The following is a 21,889-nucleotide window of genomic DNA, read 5'->3' as shown; positions in this document are numbered from 1 at the left end:
TTTTGGGGGGGGCAGGGAAGGGAGACCTTTGTGGGCACCATTAGAGATCCCTGAAGGTGCCTGGTCTTGGGAGAGGGGGGACTTTAGACAGCCATGTGTATTAGCTCAGTTGTGATGTACACAGCTAGCATTTCTCACCCTCACCCTCCCCTGCCATTCCATGCTTTACAAGGCCTTCTACTTTCCTGATACGTTACAGCAGAAAATCAGACAAACTGTCAATCCTGCTTCAAAAAACAAAAACCTCTGAGCATGTGCAGTTTTGCATTTTAAGCTCATTTAAATCATACCACCATAATGACTACAAAAATATAAAGGATCCTGACATCAGGCCTGATTGTCAGTGACCCATCACCTGCTGCTCTCTGGGTGGTCATGTGTGTTCAGGGTGGGTGGGATGGGAGTGCTATGCTGCAGGGCCCTGGATATCTGGACCAAGTTCTAGCCCTAACTGCACCACTGCCAGAATAATAGGCATCAGCAAAGTAATCTTTCAATGATGGCATACTGACTGTGCAAGAGTTTAATGTTATAAAACAGACAAAAAAACCAAACGGGAGGTTGTCCCATATATACAGTAACCCAGAAGTTGAAAGATGATGCCAGAGACAACCACCAATGGAAGTACAATACACAACTGGAACAATCAGTCATTACCATCATCCCCGTTATTTCTGATATTCAGGCTCTGAGTGGCAATGCTTATGTAGCCAAAACAACAGCACACACACACAAGAGGGGGAGGTATCAGCAATCCCAACATTTTCAGAACTACAAAGGATTCTAGGGGGGAAACGACCTTGGGGGTGGGGGCACAGAACACTCTAATGAAGACTGCAACAGATTCAGTAGACATGGAATTCCAACTTACTGGGGGTGGAAAAGGGGGGGAGGGCAAATGGAATGGGTGGGTTGGAATTCTGAACAGCAGCATTCCATGCTGCAACATTTTCTTGCAGGCCCCACTTGTATTGCTTGTGCACAAGACTGTTAAAAAAACAAAAAGACTGTATTACTATGAAGTCATAAAAGGTAGGGCCTTTTCAGTGGCAACACCCCATTTATGGGACTCCCTTCTGGTAGAGATTCAGCTGTCACCCACACCATTGTCATTTAGGCACCAGTTAAAGGTGCATTTATTTCTGCAGGGTTTTGGATTATATGCATGTGCTTTATTTGTTTTTTGATTGATTGATTGTGTTGGTGGTTTTAAATCATTGAAAGAGATATTTTTAAAAGTTGTTTCTGTGGTGTACTGTGTATTATTTAGGTTGTTAGATACCCTGGGCTCTCTGCAAGGAAGGATGAGATATAAGTCAATAAATAAATTGTCTCTATGAAAATGCCTGGGACATTTTTGTGAGTTTCTAATACAGACTTAAAACAAAAACAAAGGTCTTTTTCATTAAATCCTTTCATACTGCAAAGATTCCCATTTGACACCGTACATCATAATACATGACATGAGCTGACATGGCAAAGATGTTGCACTGCTGTATCAGGCTGATGCAAGTCATCCAAATGTTTACTACCAGAGTTTAAATGAAATGGATGTGTTTAATACAAACGGCTCTGTTCTTGAAGAGTCTCACAGTGGATGGCTGTCTCCATTGCTAGGGGTTTAGGCAGCCCAAATCTTAGCACTGGGGCTCATCCCTAAAATAAGTGAAATCAGCGCCTTTGAGCATATGGAAAGTGCTTTTTTTTTTCTCTCGCCACTGAATATAAATCACTCCCCACAGGACTGGGTTTAGTTGCAGAGATTCCAAGTAAGCTCAAGCCGCTGCATTTTCTATTTTAGAAATTGAGCACCAGCAGCATCTATCTGTAAACTCAACTGGGACTTTGATGCACTGGGAAATTCAAAACAAGATATAGTCAGTGGAGGCTGGTGGCTCCCATTTCAGTGGGGCTGTAAACCTGCTCTGGGTTTCAGTCAGAACCAGTCAAAACTCTAAAGGAGCAATTCGAGGTGCTGAACCCAAACCCCAAAATTGGTTCAGCACCTTGGATAGCTCCTTTAGAGTTCTGGCTGGTTCTGACTGAAACCCAGAGTGGATTTGAACCTCACTGAAATGGGAGCCACCAGCTTCCACTGGATATAGTGATAGTCGTGACACTCTTTCCTGTATTATAGAAGTGTGTGTGTGTGTGTGATAACACCATGAGAATAGTAATTCAGAAATGCTTTAGTATGGAACTGATACTAATCTACTGTCTATTCTCTGTGAATATCTCAGTATCACTATTACAGATTTGAAGGAAAAAATATGCGTGCACATGCGCGCGCACACACCCACACTCGCGTTATCTTTATCTTTTGGCATGTATCCATTTTCAGAGGTTTTGCTTTTTATGCAAGCATATTAAAATAGCCCATAGGAATTTTACATACAGGAAAATCTCTACCCCAGGCTAGAATCTAAGCTGCCTATATTCTTAGCAGCCATCAGCAGGAGGCAGTAGGTAGGTGATTAAAAAGAAGAAGATGCAAACTTCCAAGTACTAGAACTCCTTTGAAAGAGTAATCCGCGACATGTAACTTTTGGTTTTCAGCCTCGGCTAGGATTTTATTACTGGCAGCTCAAAGCACTTCAGATGTTGCCAAATTAATACTTGAATATTTGCCTCGAGGTTTGCTTTTTAAAAACATGGGAGACTTTCTCCCGCTCATGGCGTGTGTATGCATGTAATTGCTTTAGACCTTCTCTGTCTTGCTTCCAATAACCCAATAGCCCCCACCTCAAAAACGACAAAGGAGGGGAAACCTTTGATATAAAGAAGCCTTGATAGCTGTCGCCTTTTATAAGGAAATGCAGTAGACAATGATCCTAGTTACGACTAAAGCACAGTCACACATTCTGCAGCACATGTTCAGTTTGGTTTGGATGAGGCTTAAGCCCGCCAAAGAAACTATGTTTCAAAGCTTATCCAGCATCCTATCTTCATTTCAGGGTCTCCAAATGTTCCATCCTATAGCCTGCAGGCAAAGGACACTTAATGAAATGGGGGGATTCATTTTTCAAGTTGGTGTTCTGATGAAATAGAATCTGTCCATGAAGCACTGTTTTTTTCAAACCTTTTTTTAAGCTCTGATGCAGACCTGAATCCAGTCCATATGTGGGAAATTGCACACTCATATCAGTCTTTAAGATTCATTGGACAGGGTATCCACCTTGAGCGTCATTTGTGGTAGAAAGGTGTGGATCAAATCAATCAATCAATAAGAAGTGGATGAGCAAAAGTTTGATTATATCTTTGGTTTAAAATGGAAATCTTAATTAAAGTGCTTGAAGATAAATAATTATTGCTAAGTTATGATGAATAAATTATCATTGCTGAACATTAATTTCTTAAATCGTAAAAAGATCTGAATGAAGCTTAGGGGCATCCAAAACATTTTACCATTTGCGTTGTGCTGCTTACAAAGCATACAGTCAATATGGACAACCAAGATCTAGATTGTAGCAATTTTACTGTCCTATATCTTTCTGAATTGTAGTACACCAAGGTAAGAGTACATACCCAAGATCCGTTATCACAGACTCACCCTCTACATTACAGGGTGAATTTGTAAACTGGTTGCACATGTTAATGATTAGTTTTGTGGTTTGTAAGCAATCAGGGAGTGGAAAATCTGTGGCAAATATGTAGGATTTCAGCCTGCCTTTTCACATAGTAGTAGGGCAGTAGTATTTCTAATCATTAGTTATTCTGGATTAACAATATGGATTAGAGCCATTATCAGTGGAGGCTGGTGGCTCCGATGCAGTGGGGCGGTGAAGCCACTCCAGGTTGTAATCTGAACTCTAAAGAAGCACTGGCGGTTATTCGTGCACATGTCTTGATTTCTCATCTTACTTAACAGCTGCAGTCTTTCTTAATGGCATATTTAAATTGGGGCAGATGCACTGCAAGTTCCTTCTATTAAAGAGAAGAAATCAGTGATGTGTGAAGCAGGGCCTTTTCTGTGGTGGTCCCCAGACACTGGACCAATCTCCAGTTGGGAAGAAACTGTGCATTGATCTGCAACTCTGCTACAAGACAATTTTTATTCTGGAGTGAACTGCCTTAACTTGGAGCTGTACTGATTCAATAGTAATAGACTCTCTGCCTCTAGCTGATAATTAGGAGGCTTTAGAATAGGGATGCAGCAACCTGGCCAGGAGCCAAATCCAGCCCACATGAGGTTCTGCATCTCTGCTTTAGAAGATAACTTTTGTTATAAACTTCTCCCTCTTTTTCTGCTGAAATATTTGGGCTCTTTTAAAAAGATCTTCTTGCTCAGGATTCTCACATGTTGTTGTACTAATGGCTGATCTATACATGTAGATACAACACATGGAATAGAGTCCCTGGAACTGTACCATTTGAAACTGTGGGTGTGGAAAATAGCATCTCTGAATGTTCCCCCACATCTGAAACTCCCTGCATATGAAAAATATGAGTAACAGGATGATAGTTGTAGCCTAGCTTTCTCATTGTTCTGCTGGTTTTCTACATGCAAGCATGGGGGGGAACCAAATATGTGGACCATTCAAATATGTGACCCTCACCTGCTCTCTGAAGTGGTATGGTCCCAGGAGTTCTGTATAATGCAATTTGCCTGCAGAGGTAAATTGGCATTCTATCCCTACAGGTGCAGCTACCAAGGACCCTGGTTATGAATGATGAAATCCTAATGGCTTTGGAGTTAAATTTCTTAGAGGCAATCTTTGTCTCTAAATAAAAGGCCGATATACGTGACATCCATCACATGTTCACTCAAAGAGTAAAAAAGTGTGGCATTGTGCCCATTCATCATGACTCCCAAATGATGGTGCACCCACTGACTACTCTCCCACACTGCGGCTGTGCATTTGGTAGGGCTGTGCAACATCTCAGTCCAAAGCCCAAAGAACGAGTTGAAGTGGGCTGCTTCGGAGGTGCCTCCATGTGATATGAGGCAGAGCAGTATAGCAACAAGGCCCCCTGGGTGAAGCAGCTTGTGCACAAAGTGCCTCACCTGACCCAGTGATTCGTTCTGAGCCACCCAGATAGCCTGGCGCCAAAAGTATCAACTTGAGAAAGTTCAGTGAGGGATTCAGGAGGAGGGAGGGGGGAAGGGAGGAGAAGGAGAAGGGAGAGAGCTTTGGTGAATGGAAACTCTAGTTGCTAAATCAGGGCTGAACATAACCCAGCAATCTCCAATCAGTGACAGTGGTGGAGGAGGGGGGAAGATTTAATAACTGGAGAAAAGCAGCTGCATTTCAGAGACAGAGATCATTCTGATTGTGTTACTTAGGGATGTGAGAACCCACCCTCGTCCGGGTTCTCCGGATCTCCCCCAGCCCCTGCTTCATGTGCCAGTCCCTCTGCCTCCACTGTGATTGCCATGTTTTTTAAAAACATGGCGATTGGAAGCCTATGTGCACATAGACTTATATGCAAAAAATGCCATGAATCTTGAGTAGATGGGCGATTCACGGCACTTTTTGCATATAGGTCTGTGTGCACATAGACTTATATGCAAAAAGCACCGTGAATCGCCTAGGCAGGAGGAGGAGGCACAGTGCATGTCCCCGCCGCTCGCTAGCTGTCTCCTCCTCACGAGGGGGGGGGCATGCAATGCATCTCCTCCTACCTGGTCAGCTGTCAAGGACAGCCTACCAGCATTGCGGCGCATGCCCCTGCAGCTCACTAGCTATCTCCTCCTCATGAGCAGAAGATGGCTACCAGCTCTTGGGGGTGTTTCCACCAGTGATTTACCCCCTCAATTAACAAGGCACAGTGTGATCTCAAGGCTCCGATTCTCCTTGATTTGGTTAGGAAGAAACTTCGTCCCTTCGTTATAGGGATCCTGTGAGATAAAATGGGGGCTGGTTTACATCTTTGTGTTTACTGCTATGTTTCCCAGCACACACATATGTGTGTCTACTTGGAAGTAACTCCCATTGTGCTCAATGAGGCTTGTTCCTGAAATGCGGGTGCATCTGGACTTTAGGGGGAAAGGAGAAAGGGGGGGTGAAGCCACTCTTATTGGTTGAGCAGCCCCTGCCAGTCAGATGACGTTCACTCCAACCCCCACCCCCACCCAGAAGTATGTTCTGTGAAGCGATTTTTACTGCTCTGGAGAAGCTGCTCATGGAGCCCTGCATGGACCACACAGCAGTAAAACTGATTACTTTTTTTAAAAAAAATCCAGTACTCCTCCATTAGCTTCTCTTTCCATTGTTGTGGAAACACAGCCATAGACAGCCAAGCAGGGAGGAGGAGGAGGTGGCAGCGGCGGCAGCAGTGTGGGGCTGAGAGGTATAGCTCTTTGGTTTGAGCATTCTTGTGGGGGGGGAATTTCAGCTGCACCTAGCACAAAAAGTACTGGGCCAAACTGTCTGCAATTTGGCAGGTGGGATCCCCTCCATGTCAGCAGAGGGGCCTCCAAGTTCCATGTATTTATCATGAAAACTGAAAAAGGTATGGCCATTTGTGTTTTCCCATGCAAGTCAATGGGGAAATGCCCAAACCGAGTGATCTAGATATCCGAATCTCACTTCAGATCGGGAACCAAGTCGAAGCGGAGGAGGTCCAAATCAGTCCGAGTCAAAGCAGGGCTGATTTGGAAGGTCTGAAGCACGGGGTCCATGCACAGCCCTAGCATTTGGCATTACTGCAAAAAAGGCCCTACAAACAGACAGCTAGTTCCTCGCAACAGGAAACCTCATGCCAAACATGGTTAGGGATTGTGGGGAAGACTCCTATGCCAGTGGCCAGAGTCCCACTTTCCCACCAACAAGTTTGGATGTCTGTACACCGCTAAAGAAAGTTTCAACAACAGAGCATACTTACAGTCAGGGCCAGAAATACTGGAACAAGGATAACTGTTTCGGCAGTTGGCCTCTGTACACCACCACACTGAAGTTGAAAGGAAACACACCCAGATGGGAGTGAAGTCAGGACTTCCAGCTGTAATTCAAGGGGTTTGACAAAAGTGGGGTACTAACCATCCAGGAAGTACAGCCAGTGGCATACACACACACCCATCGTTGGTGGCTCATAAGTAATGGAACGAATGGCTGACAAGCAGCTGCATGGCCAGGTGTGGCCTGTTTCCTGGGTACCCCATGACCAATCAGGCAGATAAAAAGCCTGGAGGTGGTTCTGAGTGTTACATTTGCATTTGCTAGCTGTTCATTGGAACTCCCAACATGAGGTCCAAAGAGATGTCCATACGAATGAAGGAGGCCATCATTAGGCTGAGGAAACAAAATAAACCCATCAGAGAGATAGCAAAAACAGTGGGAGTGGCCAACACAACAGTTTGGAACATCCTGAAAAAGAAGGAATTAACTGGCAAGCTCAGCAACAGCAAAAGGCCTGGAAGACCACGGAAGACAACTAAAGTGGATGACCGCAAAATTCTGCTGATGGTAAAGAGGAACCCTTTCACAACATGTAGCTAGGTCAAGAATGCTCTTGCGGAGGTAGGCATGTCATTGTCAACATCTACAGTCAAGAGACGGCTTTATGAATGTAAATACGGAGGCTTCACAGCAAGGTGCAAACCACTAGTAACACTCAAGAACAGAAAGACCAGATTAACCTTTGCCAGCAAACACCTAAAAAAGCCTGCCCAGTTCTGGAATAAGATTCTGTGGACCGATGAAACCAAGATTAACTTGTACCAGAATGATGGGAAGAGAAAAGTATGGAGAAGGAAAGGAACAGCTCATGATCCAAAGCATACCACATCATCTGTCAAACATGGAGGCAGTGTTATGGCATGGGCATGTATGGCTGCCAATGGAACTGGGTCACTGATGCTTATTGATGACCTGACTGCTGATCAAAGCAGCAGGATGAATTCTGAAGTGTATAGGGCTATACTTTCTGCTCAGATTCAGCTGATCGCTGCCAAACTGATAGGACGCCGCTTCATATTGCAGATGGATAATGACCCAAAACATACAGCAAAAGCTACCCAAGAGTTTCTCAAGGCAAAGAAGTGGGCTGGTGTTCAATGGCCAAGTCAGTCACCTGATCTCAACCCAATACAGCATGCTTTTCACTTACTGAAGACAAGACTGAAGGCAGAAAGACCCACAGACAAACAGCAGCTGAAGGTAGCTGCAGTAAAGGCCTGGCAAAGCATGTTGAGGGAGGAAACTCCGCATTTGGTCATGTCCATGGGTTCCAGACTTCAGGCAGTCATTGACTGCAAAGGATTTTCATCCAGGTATTAAAGGCGATCCTTAAGTTTGAAATGATGTTGGTTTGTTCCATTACTTATAAGCCCCCAACGACGGGTGTGTGTGTATGCCACTGGCTGTCCTTCCTGAATGGTTAGTGCCCCACTTTTGTCAAACCCCTTGAATTACAGCTGAAAGTCCTGACTTCACTGCCATCTGGGTGTGTTTCCTTTCAACTTCAGTGTGGTAGTGTACAGAGGCCAACTGCCAAAACAGTTATCCTTGTTCCAATATTTCTGGCCCTGACTGTATATGCTATGCACTGGGTCAAGCAGCTGAGCAGGAAAAGAGTAGAGTTAAACACGGCTCAAGCTATCCCAGAGAGGGAACTGAGGAAGTAGAAACTCCCTACAAGAATGAGAGAACTCCTTATTGGTCCGCATTCCTGCAATTCAACACAGTGTTGGAGATCCAGCTCATATGGAAGACCCAACACTGCGACACAGTTGGAAAACTTAAGGGAAGGAGGCCTGTATCCTGGCCCAATTCAGAAGTGCCATCAGGCAGTTTCTTCCATCCCATTGGATGGCATGTAATTATTCCTCAGTACCAGGAGCATGTAGGTCTATGGTTCTTATGAAGTATAAAAGAATAATCTCAAAAAAGTTGTTAAAATATACTTTCTGCCTCTCTCTAGTTAAAAGAATTTAATCTTGAACATATTTGAGAGCCAGTGTTTGAACCTTGCTGTGACTCTTCCCTCCCACTATGAAATTTTTTTGGCAGGTCCCCCTTCCCCTCCTGAAACCAGAAATATGGCACCCTTGGGCCAGTTAATGTGATGATAACAATCATGGGAGGGGTTTAGTGTTGCATCTAGGGATGCATGAATCTGTCCGTTTGAGGTTCATGTCACTTTCATACGTGTTCTCTTGTCCATTCCATCCAATTTCCTCATTAACATTAATTGAATTTAAATCAGTATAAACACTATTTTTAAACATAGTTTTTCTCAAAATATACTCACACCCACAGTGCTTACTGGGGTGAAGTTGGAGGGGGCAGTAACGGTGCACATGCAGGCTTGTTAGATGAAATAGGCCACCTCCTTTATTGGCTACAGCTTACAACAGGTTTTGGCATAGCACAATTCTGGATCTTGTCATTGGGCAGTCCGGCTGCTGACCAATTCTCTCTCTCTCTCTCTCTCACACACACACACACACACACACACACACACAAGCCCGACTGCTAAGGGGGCACCTTGGGAATGATGAGAATATCAAATCCACAGTGGTGTGCACCATTCCTGTAGATGTCTACTGCCACAGGGTGTGTGTGGCAGGCATGCCAACTCCTGAGCTAGGCCAGAGCTTTGTAGCCTTAGGGAGGCCTCCCTTTGAGGAGCAGGGTTCCACAACCCCTTCTTCTTTCAAAATGGATCCAGCCCAATTCCTCCAGCACCATGGCATGGCTGTGACACAAATATTGAACAACTGAACATATGCAACTCATAACCCACAGGTTGCTATGAGGAAGGCAAAGCCCTACCATCGTGCTGGTGGGTAAAATTCCTTCCTGACCCCATCCAGTGGCAGCCCACACATATCCTTAGCATCCAGAAACAGTACATATAGGGAGGGTGGGCAGGGAAGTGCAAATCAGCAATGGCTGTTGCCCCATGCAGGGCCCACTCTTGTGTCCTAGGGACGGTTCAGAGAAGGGATTTCCTCTCCGACGACGCACCTGGAGGTTCCACCTCCTACCAATGCTGTTGATTGGCTCCCAGCCATCCCCTTCCCATTGTGCTGCCTTCTAGGACCACCAGCTGTACTACAGAATGGACGATAAGGGATCACCCCCTCCACCCAGCCCTGTGCAAGTGCGCAAACAGGCTTTCCAATAAACAGGGGACCGGGCATTTTAAAACATATTTTAGTATGCATGTTCAAACCACTGAGAACTACTTCAGAGCGTTTAGGGTAGGGTGAAAGCCAATAGATGACCAAGTTCTGATCAGGTCAGTTTGGACCGTAATTTGCAAAGATTGAATTCACCGAAGCGACTGCTCATGGCTATCTGGGACAGACTGCCTCACTCTTTGAGGGGAGGGCGCTGGCAGTAAAGTATCAGAAAAGAGAAAGGGGTTGTCACCTTCGGTTTTGCCCTGCTGGGGTTTTGTTTTTGTTTTTAAAGAAAGTCACTCCTTCTTGAACACAGATCAGGGCATGGAAAATCAATCAAGCCATTTACAAATTGAGGAGGTTTGAGAGAGATGAAGAGCAGGTCACCAGCATCAATCTTTTCATTCCCCATTTTTTTCCTTTAAAAAAAAAAAAAAGACAACTTCAGCACAATCAGAAATTCCAGCATGGATGTCAGCAGAGTTTTCAAAGTGGAGAAGGTTATAGTGCCTGCCTCTGTGAAAGGTCTAGGAGGAGAGGACTTCAGATCCCTTCCTACTGATCTTTGCCATACTGCACATCACCTCTGTTTAAAGTGTGACATGCCTTTATACCTCTGAAACAGAACAACAACAAAGGAGCATTTATTGATACATTTCTTCTGCTTCCATGTCCCTGTCATAACAGGAGCATCATGAAAAGAGAAAGGGTGGTAGGAAGTACAACTGTATCTTGAGGGTGGAAGCAGACTCCATGGACTTGATTTTTGTGGTTCACTGAGCGGTACCCTTGGTATTTATGTGTTGTTGTTGTTCAGTCGTTAAGTTGTGTCCGACTCTTCGTGACCCCATGGACATGGCATGCCAGGCCTTCCTGTCCTCTGCTCTCTCCCGGGGTATGCTCAAGTTCATATTCATTGCATTGGTGATGCTATCTAGCCATCTCATCCTCTGCCGTCCTCTTCTCCTTTTGCCTTCAATCTTTCCCAGCATCAGGGTCTTTTCCAGGGAGTTTTCTCTTCGCATTAGCTGGCCAAAATATTTGAGCTTCAGCTTCAGTATCTGTCCTTCCAATGAGCAGCACGGTTGATTTCCTTTAGGATGGACTGATTTGACCTCCTTGCAGTCCAGGAGACTCGTAAGAGTCTTCTCCAGCACCACAGTTCGAAAGCATCGATTCTTCGGCGCTCAGCCTTCCTTACAGTCCAGCTCTCACAGCCATACGTTGCTACTGGGAAAACCATAGCTTTGATTATATGGACTTTTGTCAGCAAGGTGATGTCTCTGCTTCTTACTATGCTGTCTAGGTTTGCCATAACTTTCCACCCCAGGCGCAAGTGTCTTTTAATTTCATGGCTACAGTCACCGTCTGCAGTGATCTTGGAGCCCAAGAAAATAAAATCTGTCACTGCTTCCATTTCTTCCCTTTCTATTTGCCAGGAAGTGATGGGTCCAGATGCCATCATCTTCGTTTTTTTAATGTTGAGTTTCAGACCAGCTTTTGCACTCTCCGCTTTCACCCTCAACCAGAGGCTCTTTAGATCCTCTTTGCTTTCTGCCATTAGGGTGGTATCATCTGCATATCTGAGGTTGTTGATAATTCTCGTGGCAATCTTAATTCCGACCTATGATTCATCCAACCCGGCGTTTCTCATGATGTACTCTGCATATAAGTTAAATAAGCAGGGTGACAATATGCAGCCTTGTCATACTCCTTTCCCAATTTTGAACCAATCAGTTGTTCCATGTCCGGTTCTTACTGTTGCTTCTTGACCCTCGTACAGGTTTCTCAGGAGACAGGTAAGGTGGTCTGGTACTCCCATCTCTTTCAGAATTTGCCACAGTTTGTTGTGATCCACACAATCAAAAGCTTTAGTGTAGTCAATGAAGCAAAAATAGACGTTTTTCTGGAATTCTCTTGCTTTCTCCATGATCCAGCAAATGTTGGCGATTTGATCTCTAGTTCTTCTGCCTCTTCGGAACCCAGCTTGTACTTCCGGTAGTTCTCGGTTCACATACTGCTGAAGCCTAGCTTGTAGGATTTTGAGCATAGATATTTATGTAGAACACTCTTAACTGCAGCAGGAGACAACAGGTTGAATGGGTGGGGGGCGGGATTGGTTCACTTGCTACAATAGGCTGTGGAAGAGGCAGGCCTCCTATTGCTCTAATGGTGTGTGTGTTTTGGGAAGAGTGTAATTCTATTATTTCAAGGAAATAATAAGGAACTAAGTGATGCATGAAAAGAGCAAAACATCGCTAGAGTTGAATAGAGCAGAAAAAGCTCTGCCTGAGGGTTGAACTACACATTAGTTAATTGTGTTTATTATGTTAAGGATTAAACCTTTCCCCCCACTCAAACACACCCATTTTCTTCCCGAAATGTAAAAAAAAAAGAAGAAGAAGAAGGAGAAGAGAGGGAGGGAGTCTCAATTAGAGTCAAGTGAGGCTTTTTTCTTTCTTTTTTAACAATCCACCTACTGGGGGAGGGGGTAGCATTTCAGGAAGAAAACAAATGGTGGATGAAGGTTTAATCCTCCCCTCCCAGTGTGCACTGGTCCCAGTCCAAATTGGGCCACACACAGTTACACTAAAGTAAAGAATGTGATCGAGTTCAGCTACATGCTATGACATAATTAACATAACGTGCAGTTTGACCCTGAGACCCACAAACACAGGAAACTTGCCATATACTGAGCCAGACTAACACAGGGCCATCTAACACAGTATTAACTACACCAGCGTTCCCCAACCTGGTGCCCTCCAGATGTGTGGACTACAATTCCTATCAGCCCCAGCCAGCATGGTCAACCATCGGGGGCAATGGGAATTGTAGTTCAAACACCTGGAGGGCGCCATGCGGTGGAGGTCTGGAATCAACAGTACAGGTCCAAATAGTCCAGTTGTCTGTTTCAGTACATTCAAGAATCCCATAGATCGGCATTCCCCAAATTCTGATTGCTGAGGCGTATACTTTTCCTGAATTAAATGTGGAAACTGACTTCACTCTTCCATCTGAGAAGGTTTACTTTGAAAGTGAATTTGGGGAAGGGCCTGTAGCTCAGTAGTACAGCACATGCTTGACATGCAGAAGGTTCCAGGTTCAATCTTCAGCATTCCTGGCAGGGCTGGGAAAAGACACAGTTCCCTCTCCCTTGGAGAGTCACTGCCAGGCAGTGTAGGTCACAGCAAGCACAATGAGTGATGCTCTATCTGCGTATGAGGCAAACTGCAATGTTCTTAAACTGTGAAGAAGTAAAAAAGAAAAAGAAAAAGAAAGTCTATTGGGGGAGCCTACCCTGTGTGTCTCTGCAAAGGTTTCTGTTCTGAATATTTTTCCTAAATTGGAAGGAGGCACACCCAGTGTAGGGACTCATCCAAAGATACAACAGGCATCTGCCACATCCAAGGGCTGGTATCTGCTGCATCTCAGCCTCAAGAATGATTGAATGCTTCAATCACACCTTCTGAAAAATATGCTGTAGAACAGCCCTCCCCAACCTGGTAACAGGTTGAGGAAGGCTGCTGTAGAATTACTCACACCCAGTAGGGACTTATTCAAAGGAAGCAATGCAAGGATAGAGTGAGCAGTCTTCTATTACATTGGTGGTATTAGGACATAGAAGCCCTGCTGGCTCAGACCAAAGATCTGTCTAGTACAGCATCCTGTTTCTGACAGTAGCCAGCTAGAGGCCTCCAGGAGAGCATGAAGGAAGTGGCCTTTTTCACTGTATCTCCCCAGGTATTCAGAGGTATACTGGCTCTGAGTATGTGAGATCCATCTAGCTATTGATAGACTTCTTCTGCATGAATGTGTCTCATCCCCTTTAAAAACTATCTGGACCAGGCTACCACCACACCTTCTGACACTGTGTTTCTTTTCTCTTTCCACTCTGTTTCCAATTGCTTTTGCCTTTCCTCATAGGAATATTGCTCCAAACTCTTGTTCATTTTGGCTGCCCTGTTCTGCACCTTTTCTAGCTCTACAATGGCCCTTTTTGAGACAGGTCAACCAAAAATGTATGCAAGATTTCAAATATACTGCATGATAGTTCCAGACCTATAGCCAGGGGTGGACTGGAGGGGGGCTGCCCCCCTAAATTTTCTGTTCAAACAAACGAGTAAAAACAGTTTACAGTTTTGTCTTTAAAAGTCCTGTAAACTAGATGATCTGCCCTCCTACTTTTTTGGTGCCCCCCCACCCCAAACTTTTAGGCTGGCTATGGGCCTGGATAGATCTAGATCTACAGATAGAGCCAGGAAAGGTGTGCTTAGCCCCTGCTATGTTAGAGACCTTTTTATTTACAAAAGCCATCAGCTCCTGACTTGTTGGTGTGGGACATTTTTAGGTTAGATTATTATTATTGTTGTATTTAAAATTGTTTTATTGTGATGGTAGGGTTTTATTGTTGGTTTACTGGTACTTGTTTTATTAACACTGTAAGCCGCTCTGTGCTTCTTTTGGAGGAAGGGAAGAGTATAAGAATTTGAATGAATGAATGAATGAATGAGAAAGAAAGAAAGAAAGAAAGAAAGAAAGAAAGAAAGAAAGAGGCATTATAATACTGGCCATTTTATTTTTGATCCCGATCATCTTTACCATTAAGGTTGCCTTTTTTCCACCCCTGCTGCACACTGAATAGATGTTTTCATTGAGCTTTTTACCATAACCCCAAGATCTGTTTCATGGCTAGCTTCTGTCAAAGACAAATACATCAAGCTAGCGTTGTTGTTGCCCTAATGCTTTCTCAGCAGCTTTTTGTTATTTAATAGTTTGTTCGTGGTACACAAAAGTGCCGTGGCACATGGTCTGGGAATTGTTGCCCTAGACCTAGGAGTCCCTGAAGTATCCATTGGGTTTAAGAAGACAAGAAGAAATGTAGGGGATGGGGTGATACTTGTTGTCTAACGGACAATGTGGAATCAAGCTGGAAGCCTAACGGTATAAATTTTGAATCCATCAATGTGAGAAAATTGCAGCTGCTCTCCATCATTCCCTATCAGTGCATTTATGTATGTAATGTCTCTTTCATTTTGAATTCATTGTTAAGTAATGTTTAAAATGAAAAGAGGCCATGGCCCTTAATTTGATTTAGCAATGTGCAATCGTGTGGGTCTGCCATCATCCAAAGAGCGTTGTCAGTTTGCATTTCCAAATGGTGTGCGGTGGATTTGAGAGTGTGTGTGTGGTTTTGCCCCCTTCAGGTTTATCAGTGTTAGAGAAAGTGGAAAGTTTCTTTAAAAAAAAAACAACAACAAAAACCTCCTTTTAATTTAAAAGTGAGCTGATTTAATGAAAAATGGTTGCCAGCTTGCTCAAGTGTTTTAGAGCAGGTTTTTCTACCCTGCTTGCCAAAAACAATGTGGTTGACAGGAGCCTTATGAATATATATGCACTTTCCGATCTGACCTTGTTTCAGGTGATTTGTCTTTAATGAAGCATGTATGTACGCTGGCTATTCTACCAAAATGCACATAAAGTTCTATATGTTAGACTTCCTTTTGGCCTGACATCAAACATTTGAGATGCACAGTCCTTGGGGGGGGGGGGGATTTCTTTGCTAGGCTTTAGAGAGTTTGGGTTTTGAGACTGTTGACCCAAGCGAAGATTTCTTTTAAAGGGGCAGGGGAACAATATGAGCAGAAAAGTAATTTGAAAATCAACAAGTGGTATACTGGAATCTTTCTAATGTTTCCTAGGCTAATATTTTGTTTGTATGTTACAAGAGAGATAAACATGTAGCTGTCCCCTCTTCTGGTTCTTCCCCCAACCTGATGGTTCCTGGCAGCCTTACCAGTCTGCCCTCGGGTCTGGTGGTGCTGCTGCTGAATGCCAGGTCGGCCCAAAATAAGACCTCCCTCATCCATGATTTGATTGTGGATGAGGGGGCTGACCTGGCATGTATTACTGAGACCTGGGTGGGGGAACTGGGAGGGGTCACTCTCTCCCAGCTGTGCCCTCCTGGGTACTCAGTGCAGCACCAACACCGACTTGAGGGTCGGGGAGAGGGGGTTGCCGTGGTCTATAGGAATTCAATCTCCCTCTCCAGGCTTCCTGCTCATTCGAGTGCAGATCTTGAGTGTCTGTACCTTGGGTACCCGGGACAGATTAGGGATTCTGTTGGTGTACCGCCCACCCCGCTGCCCATCGGACTCCCTGCCTGAGCTGACGGAGGTGGTCTCGGACTTGGTGTTGAGGACCCCCAGGATGATGGTCCTGGGGGATCTCAACTTCCATGCCGAGGCCGCTGTATCCGGGGCGGCTCAGGACTTCATGGCCGCCATGACAACCATGGGGCTGTCCCAACATATCATCGGCCCAACGCATATAAAAGGACACACGCTTGATCTGGTTTTCTCGACTGGGCAGGAGGATGGTGATCTGAAAGTAGAGGAATTAACATCTGTCCCTTTGTCATGGTCAGATCACTTCCTGCTGAGGTTTAGACTCCTGGCGGCCTTTCCCCTCTACAAGGGTGGGGGACCTATTAAAATGGTCCGCCCCAGGAGATTAATGGATTCCGATGGATTCCAGAGGGCTCTGGGGGATTTTCCTGCTGGTATGGCTGGTGCTCCTGTCGAAGCCCAGGTCGCTCTGTGGAATGCAGAGATGACTCGGGCGGTTGACACGATCGCACCCAAGCGGCCTCTCCCTCTGAGCAGCGCCCGGCCAGCTCCTTGGTATACACCTGAGCTGAGGGCAATGAAGCAAGAGGGGAGACGGCTAGAACGCAGGTGGAGGAAAACTTGTGCTGAGTCTGACCGAACACAGGTAAGAGCCCACTATCAAGCCTACTCTGTGGCGGTGAGGGTGGCAAAGAGGCAGTTCTTTTCCACCAGCATTGCATCTTCTCAGTGTCGTCCGGCGGAGCTTTTCCGAGTGGTTCACGACCTGTTACATTCTGGGCCAGGGAGAGAGACGGTGGAACCCTCGGTAGCACGCTGTGACGAGTTTGCGCGGCACTTTGAGGATAAAGTCGCTCAGATTCGTCATGAATTGGACACCACCATTAATGCAGTTCCATTGGTAGAGGCGTTCAGAGCACCGTCTGGTCCAGTTTTATTGGATGAGTTTCAGTTACAGAGGCCTGAGGATGCGGACAAGGTGCTTGGCCAAGTCCGATCGACCACTTGTGTGCTTGACCCTTGCCCTTCATGGCTTATTAAATCAAACAAGGAGGGGTTGTCTGGCTGGGTCCAGGAGGTTGTAAATTCCTCCTTGAGAGAGGGAGTGGTGCCTGCTGCTTTAAAAGAGGCAGTAATTAGACCACTCCTGAAAAAGCCTAACCTGGACCCAGAGGATGTTAACAATTATAGGCCAGTGGCCAACATCCCCTTCCTGGGCAAGGTGCTTGAGCGGGTGGTTGTAGGACAGCTCCAGGCACTCTTGAATGAAACGGATTATCTAGATCCATTTCAATCGGGCTTCAGGCCTGGTTTTGGAATGGAAACTGCCTTGGTCGCCCTGTGGGATGACCTCTGCTGGGACAGGGACAGGGGGAGTGCGACCCTGTTGATTCTCCTGGACCTCTCAGCGGCTTTCGATACCTTCGACCATGGTATCCTTCTGGATAGGTTGTCTGGGTTGGGAGTTGGAGGCACTGCACTACAGTGGTTCCGCTCCTACTTGGATGGCCGATTCCAGAAGGTGGTGCTGGGGGATTATTGCTCTGTGCCATGGCAATTATGCCATGGGGTTCCACAGGGCTCTATTCTATCCCCCATGCTGTTTAACATCTACATGAAACCGCTGGGGGAGGTTATCCGGAGGTGTGGGCTGAGGTGCCATCAATATGCGGATGACACCCAGCTCTACCTCTCTTTCTCATCAAAACCAGGTGAGGCAGTGGCTGTTCTGAACCAGTGCCTGGGCACGGTAATGGATTGGATGAGGGCTAATAAACTGAAACTCAATCCAGACAAGACGGAGGTACTGTTAGTGGGTGGTTCGTCTGCCCGGCTAGGTGATATTCAACCTGTTCTGGAGGGGGTTGCACTCCCCCTAAAGGATCAGGTTCGTAGTTTGGGGGTGCTCTTGGATCCAGAACTGTCACTTGAGGCACAGGTGAACTCAGTGGCACGGAGCACTTTTTATCAGCTTAGGCTGGTATACCAACTACGCCCTTATCTGGACAGAGATAGCCTAGCTACAGTTATCCATGCTCTGATAACTTCTTGTCTGGATTACTGCAATGCGTTATACGTGGGGCTGCCTTTGAAAACGGTCCGGAAACTTCAGCTGGTCCAAAATAGGGCAGCAAGATTGTTAACAGCGACTGGCCTGCGAGCTCATATTACGCCAGTACTTTTCCAGCTGCACTGGCTGCCAGTCCATTTCCGGGCCCGATTCAAAGTGCTGATGTTAACATTCAAAGCCCTTAACAGCTTGGGGCCAGGTTACCTGAAGGATCGCCTCCTCCCATATGTGCCTGCCCGGACCTTAAGATCATCATCAGCGGCCCTTCTCCGTGAGCCCCTGCCAAAGGAAGTGAGGCGGGTGGCTACTAGGAGGAGGGCTTTTTCTGCTGTGGCACCCCGGCTCTGGAATGAGCTCCCTAGTGAGGTTCGCCTGGCGCCTACATTGTACTCCTTTCGGCGCCAGGTGAAGACCTTTTTATTTTTCCAGGCATTTTAGCTTTCTAAATTTTTATCTTTGCTGTTTTAAATCTGTATTTTAAACTCCTGTACTGCTGCTAGGTTTTATTGTGGTTGTATTGTTATATTGTGGTTTTAATGTTCTATATATTTTAAATTGTTTTATTGTGTGTTGTTTGGTTTTAGTTTTTGTGAACCGCCCAGAGAGCTTCGGCTATTGGGCGGTATAGAAATGAAATAAATAAATAAATAAATAAATAAATAAATGTAAAGAAAACTGGAAATAATTTTTTCTAGCAGTTTTTGAAAGCACAAGCAGGAAACGACCTCAGGATACGAAACAATGCAATATCCTGTCAAACAGCTTATATTCACAGGAAGACATTATTGGATCACCATTATAATCATGCACTCTGTTATCATTGGCAAGGTACCTGCTATGGCTAAAAGGGAGGAAGGGTGATCTATTCCAGCACTTATCTGCTGCAGAGCCGATGGGTGGCACAGCCTCTACCTACTCTTAGCTAGTCCACTGTGTCCTTTCTTGGAGTGATAGGAACATAGCTTCCTTCTCAACCCCATCAGCACCAATTGCTCTTTCAAACAAGTCCTATGAAGAAAGACTGAAGGAACTGGGTATGTTTAGCCTGGAGAAGTGAAGACTGGCAGGGCGGGATGTGTGTGTGTGTGTGTGTGTGTGACATAATAGCACTCTACAAATACCTGAAGGGCTGTCACATAGAAGAGGGCAACGATTTATGCTCTGGCAGGGCTAGATCTAATGGGCTTAAGTTAGATTTCACTTGAACATTAGGAGAAACTTCTAAACAGCAAGAGCAGTTCAACAATGGAACCAGTAATGGGGGATGACCCCTCCCTTGCTAGAGGCCTTCAAGCAAACACTGACAGGTTGGTGATGCTCTAGCTTGGGACTTCCTAGAGCGTTGGGAGGGGGTTGTACAAGATAGCTCCAAGGCTCCCTCCAACTCTATGATTTTACGAAAAGACGTATGGGAAGCAAGAGCAATTCATGGGTTGCATCCGATGGTTTCATCCAGCATTTTGGTGTGCATTTCCCCCCACTGCGCAAATTGTTGTGTACACTTTTAAATTTGCAGACTATGTGGAAAAATTCAGCGAAGTGTGAACAGCACTGTATCACTGCATTCCAGTTTGTGCGTAGGTTCAGGAAGTGCAAATTTGGTAAGATCACATTAAAATCTGAACACAACACATTGCGCACACGTCCCTAATGTCAGGGAAATGTCTAGCCTATCAACCTTCTTCTTAAAATTAGTTTCCTATGTGGAGGGCATTCAGTCACGTGAGTTGCCCAGCACCACCACCTTGCAGTCAAAAGTGGCACAACCCAAGCACAGCTTTACTCCCTCAGTAAGAATTAGCCCTCAAGCAGCTGGATGAACCAAGCTCAAGTAAGATTCAGGCAGCACTTTGCTCAGTCTGTTTACAGATGCACAAGCACAGCCTAATTTATATTTATTTATTTATTTATTCCTTCCTTCCTTCCTTCAACTTATGAGTCACTCTATAGCCAAAGCTCTCAGGGAGACATACATAAAAAATAGATAAAACAAGCATAAGTCACTTCAGGACATACTCATTAGCTCTGTCATTATGGATGTTCATTTGAGAAAGATGTCTGTCCCACAGGATGCTTAAAAATTTAAGTACGCTATTTCTGTTTCAAAGCACACATTTGAGGACAAGCGGACAGGTCTCACAGTGATGAGGAAGAAGCCACTTAGCCCAACATAACTAAAAGACATAAAATGACCATAACAGACACACACGAAAAAGCTTAAATCTGCTATCTGTCAGAAGAAAGTTACTGCTTTGAATTAAAGCAATAAAAAGCTGAGTCTCCCAAAATTAAAGTTGACAGTCCTCAAGGTAAGCAGATGTGTGAGTGACTTGTGCAATCACAAAACCTAGAAACAAATTTAATTGCAACTCAGTTCAGATACTGGGGAAAAGGTGAGGGGAGACCTTAAAGCAAGACTCTCACTGGCCATCATCAGAAATTACACCCATGCATTCAGTGTGTCAGAGGGGAGCACAGCAACTAATCCCACCCCTGCCATCTGTGCAAACAGTGTGGATGTCTGTAGCAAGGAAACCTTCCTGTGTACGGCTGCATGCATGAAGGCTCCAAACGACAGGAGACCTGTGTAACTGGGTTTCCTGATTGCATGGAAGCCTTTACATGCACAGCTTTACATGCACAACTGTATGCATGAAACCTCCCATGCTATAGATGTTTGCATTCCACATGTGGATACCAGGGGGCAAGGATAGTAAGTGTGGCCCTGCTCACATATTGATTGAAGGCATGGGCATAATTTCTGAAGGGGGCTACTCACAGTTGGGCTTGTGTTTTCTGGAATGCATTTCAATACTCGTACTTGACTAAAGATAAGATTAATGCATTACTATTCACATTGTTTTCCCAAGGATAGAGAAACACATTTTCAAAACTTGAAGAAGTAGCTCACAACTAGGCCTTTTATTCTGGAGTTCTGGGGTTACTGTATAACCCATTCACAGAGAGTTTTTCGACAGTTAACCAGACAAAGGGATCAGTTGCATCATGTGTGTTCCCCATGGCTGGAATATGGGAGATATCTATTAGTATTTTTTTTTTTTAAATCATCCCATTCCGTGTGGGCATCCATGCCACCCCCTGTCAGTTGCGCACTTTTCTCTGTTGTCTTGAATGGTTTGCACATGACTTTTCCATTTGTGATTGGAATGTATCACGGGATTCTAATCGGGAATGCACATACTGAGCTTGCCTTGCAGACACCTGTATTGTACGAGGAAGTGGAGCAACATGGTGATTGCAGCCTTAAAGAGAAAAGCACGTGTGGTGGGCGACAGCTCAGTGATAAAGCGCATGTGTAAAGGAATAAAGCTCCAAGGTGAAGTGCAGGGTCGACCCCTGGCATTTGCGGAAGACTCCTGCCTGAAACCCCGGACAGCTACCACCAGTCAGGGTGGACAGTACTTACCTAGATGAATGAATGGCCTGACTTGGTATAAAGCAGCTCCCTATGATCCTACACCTTCACTGATAGCGAGGGGTCTCTCAAGGTCAGCAATGTCTTAATGGCGCTCTGTTCTTTTGACTTGGACGGAACGAAAGCCAATGTTCATAACTATAAACGTATCATGACATAAACAAGTGATACTGTACAATTGGACAGGA

The sequence above is a fragment of the Heloderma suspectum genome, chromosome 2 (assembly GCF_057233095.1).
Source record: "Heloderma suspectum isolate Gila_16-S chromosome 2, 16-S_ref, whole genome shotgun sequence".
Classification (NCBI taxonomy): Eukaryota; Metazoa; Chordata; class Lepidosauria; order Squamata; family Helodermatidae; genus Heloderma; species Heloderma suspectum.
Note: the sequence above shows the minus strand (reverse complement) of the source record.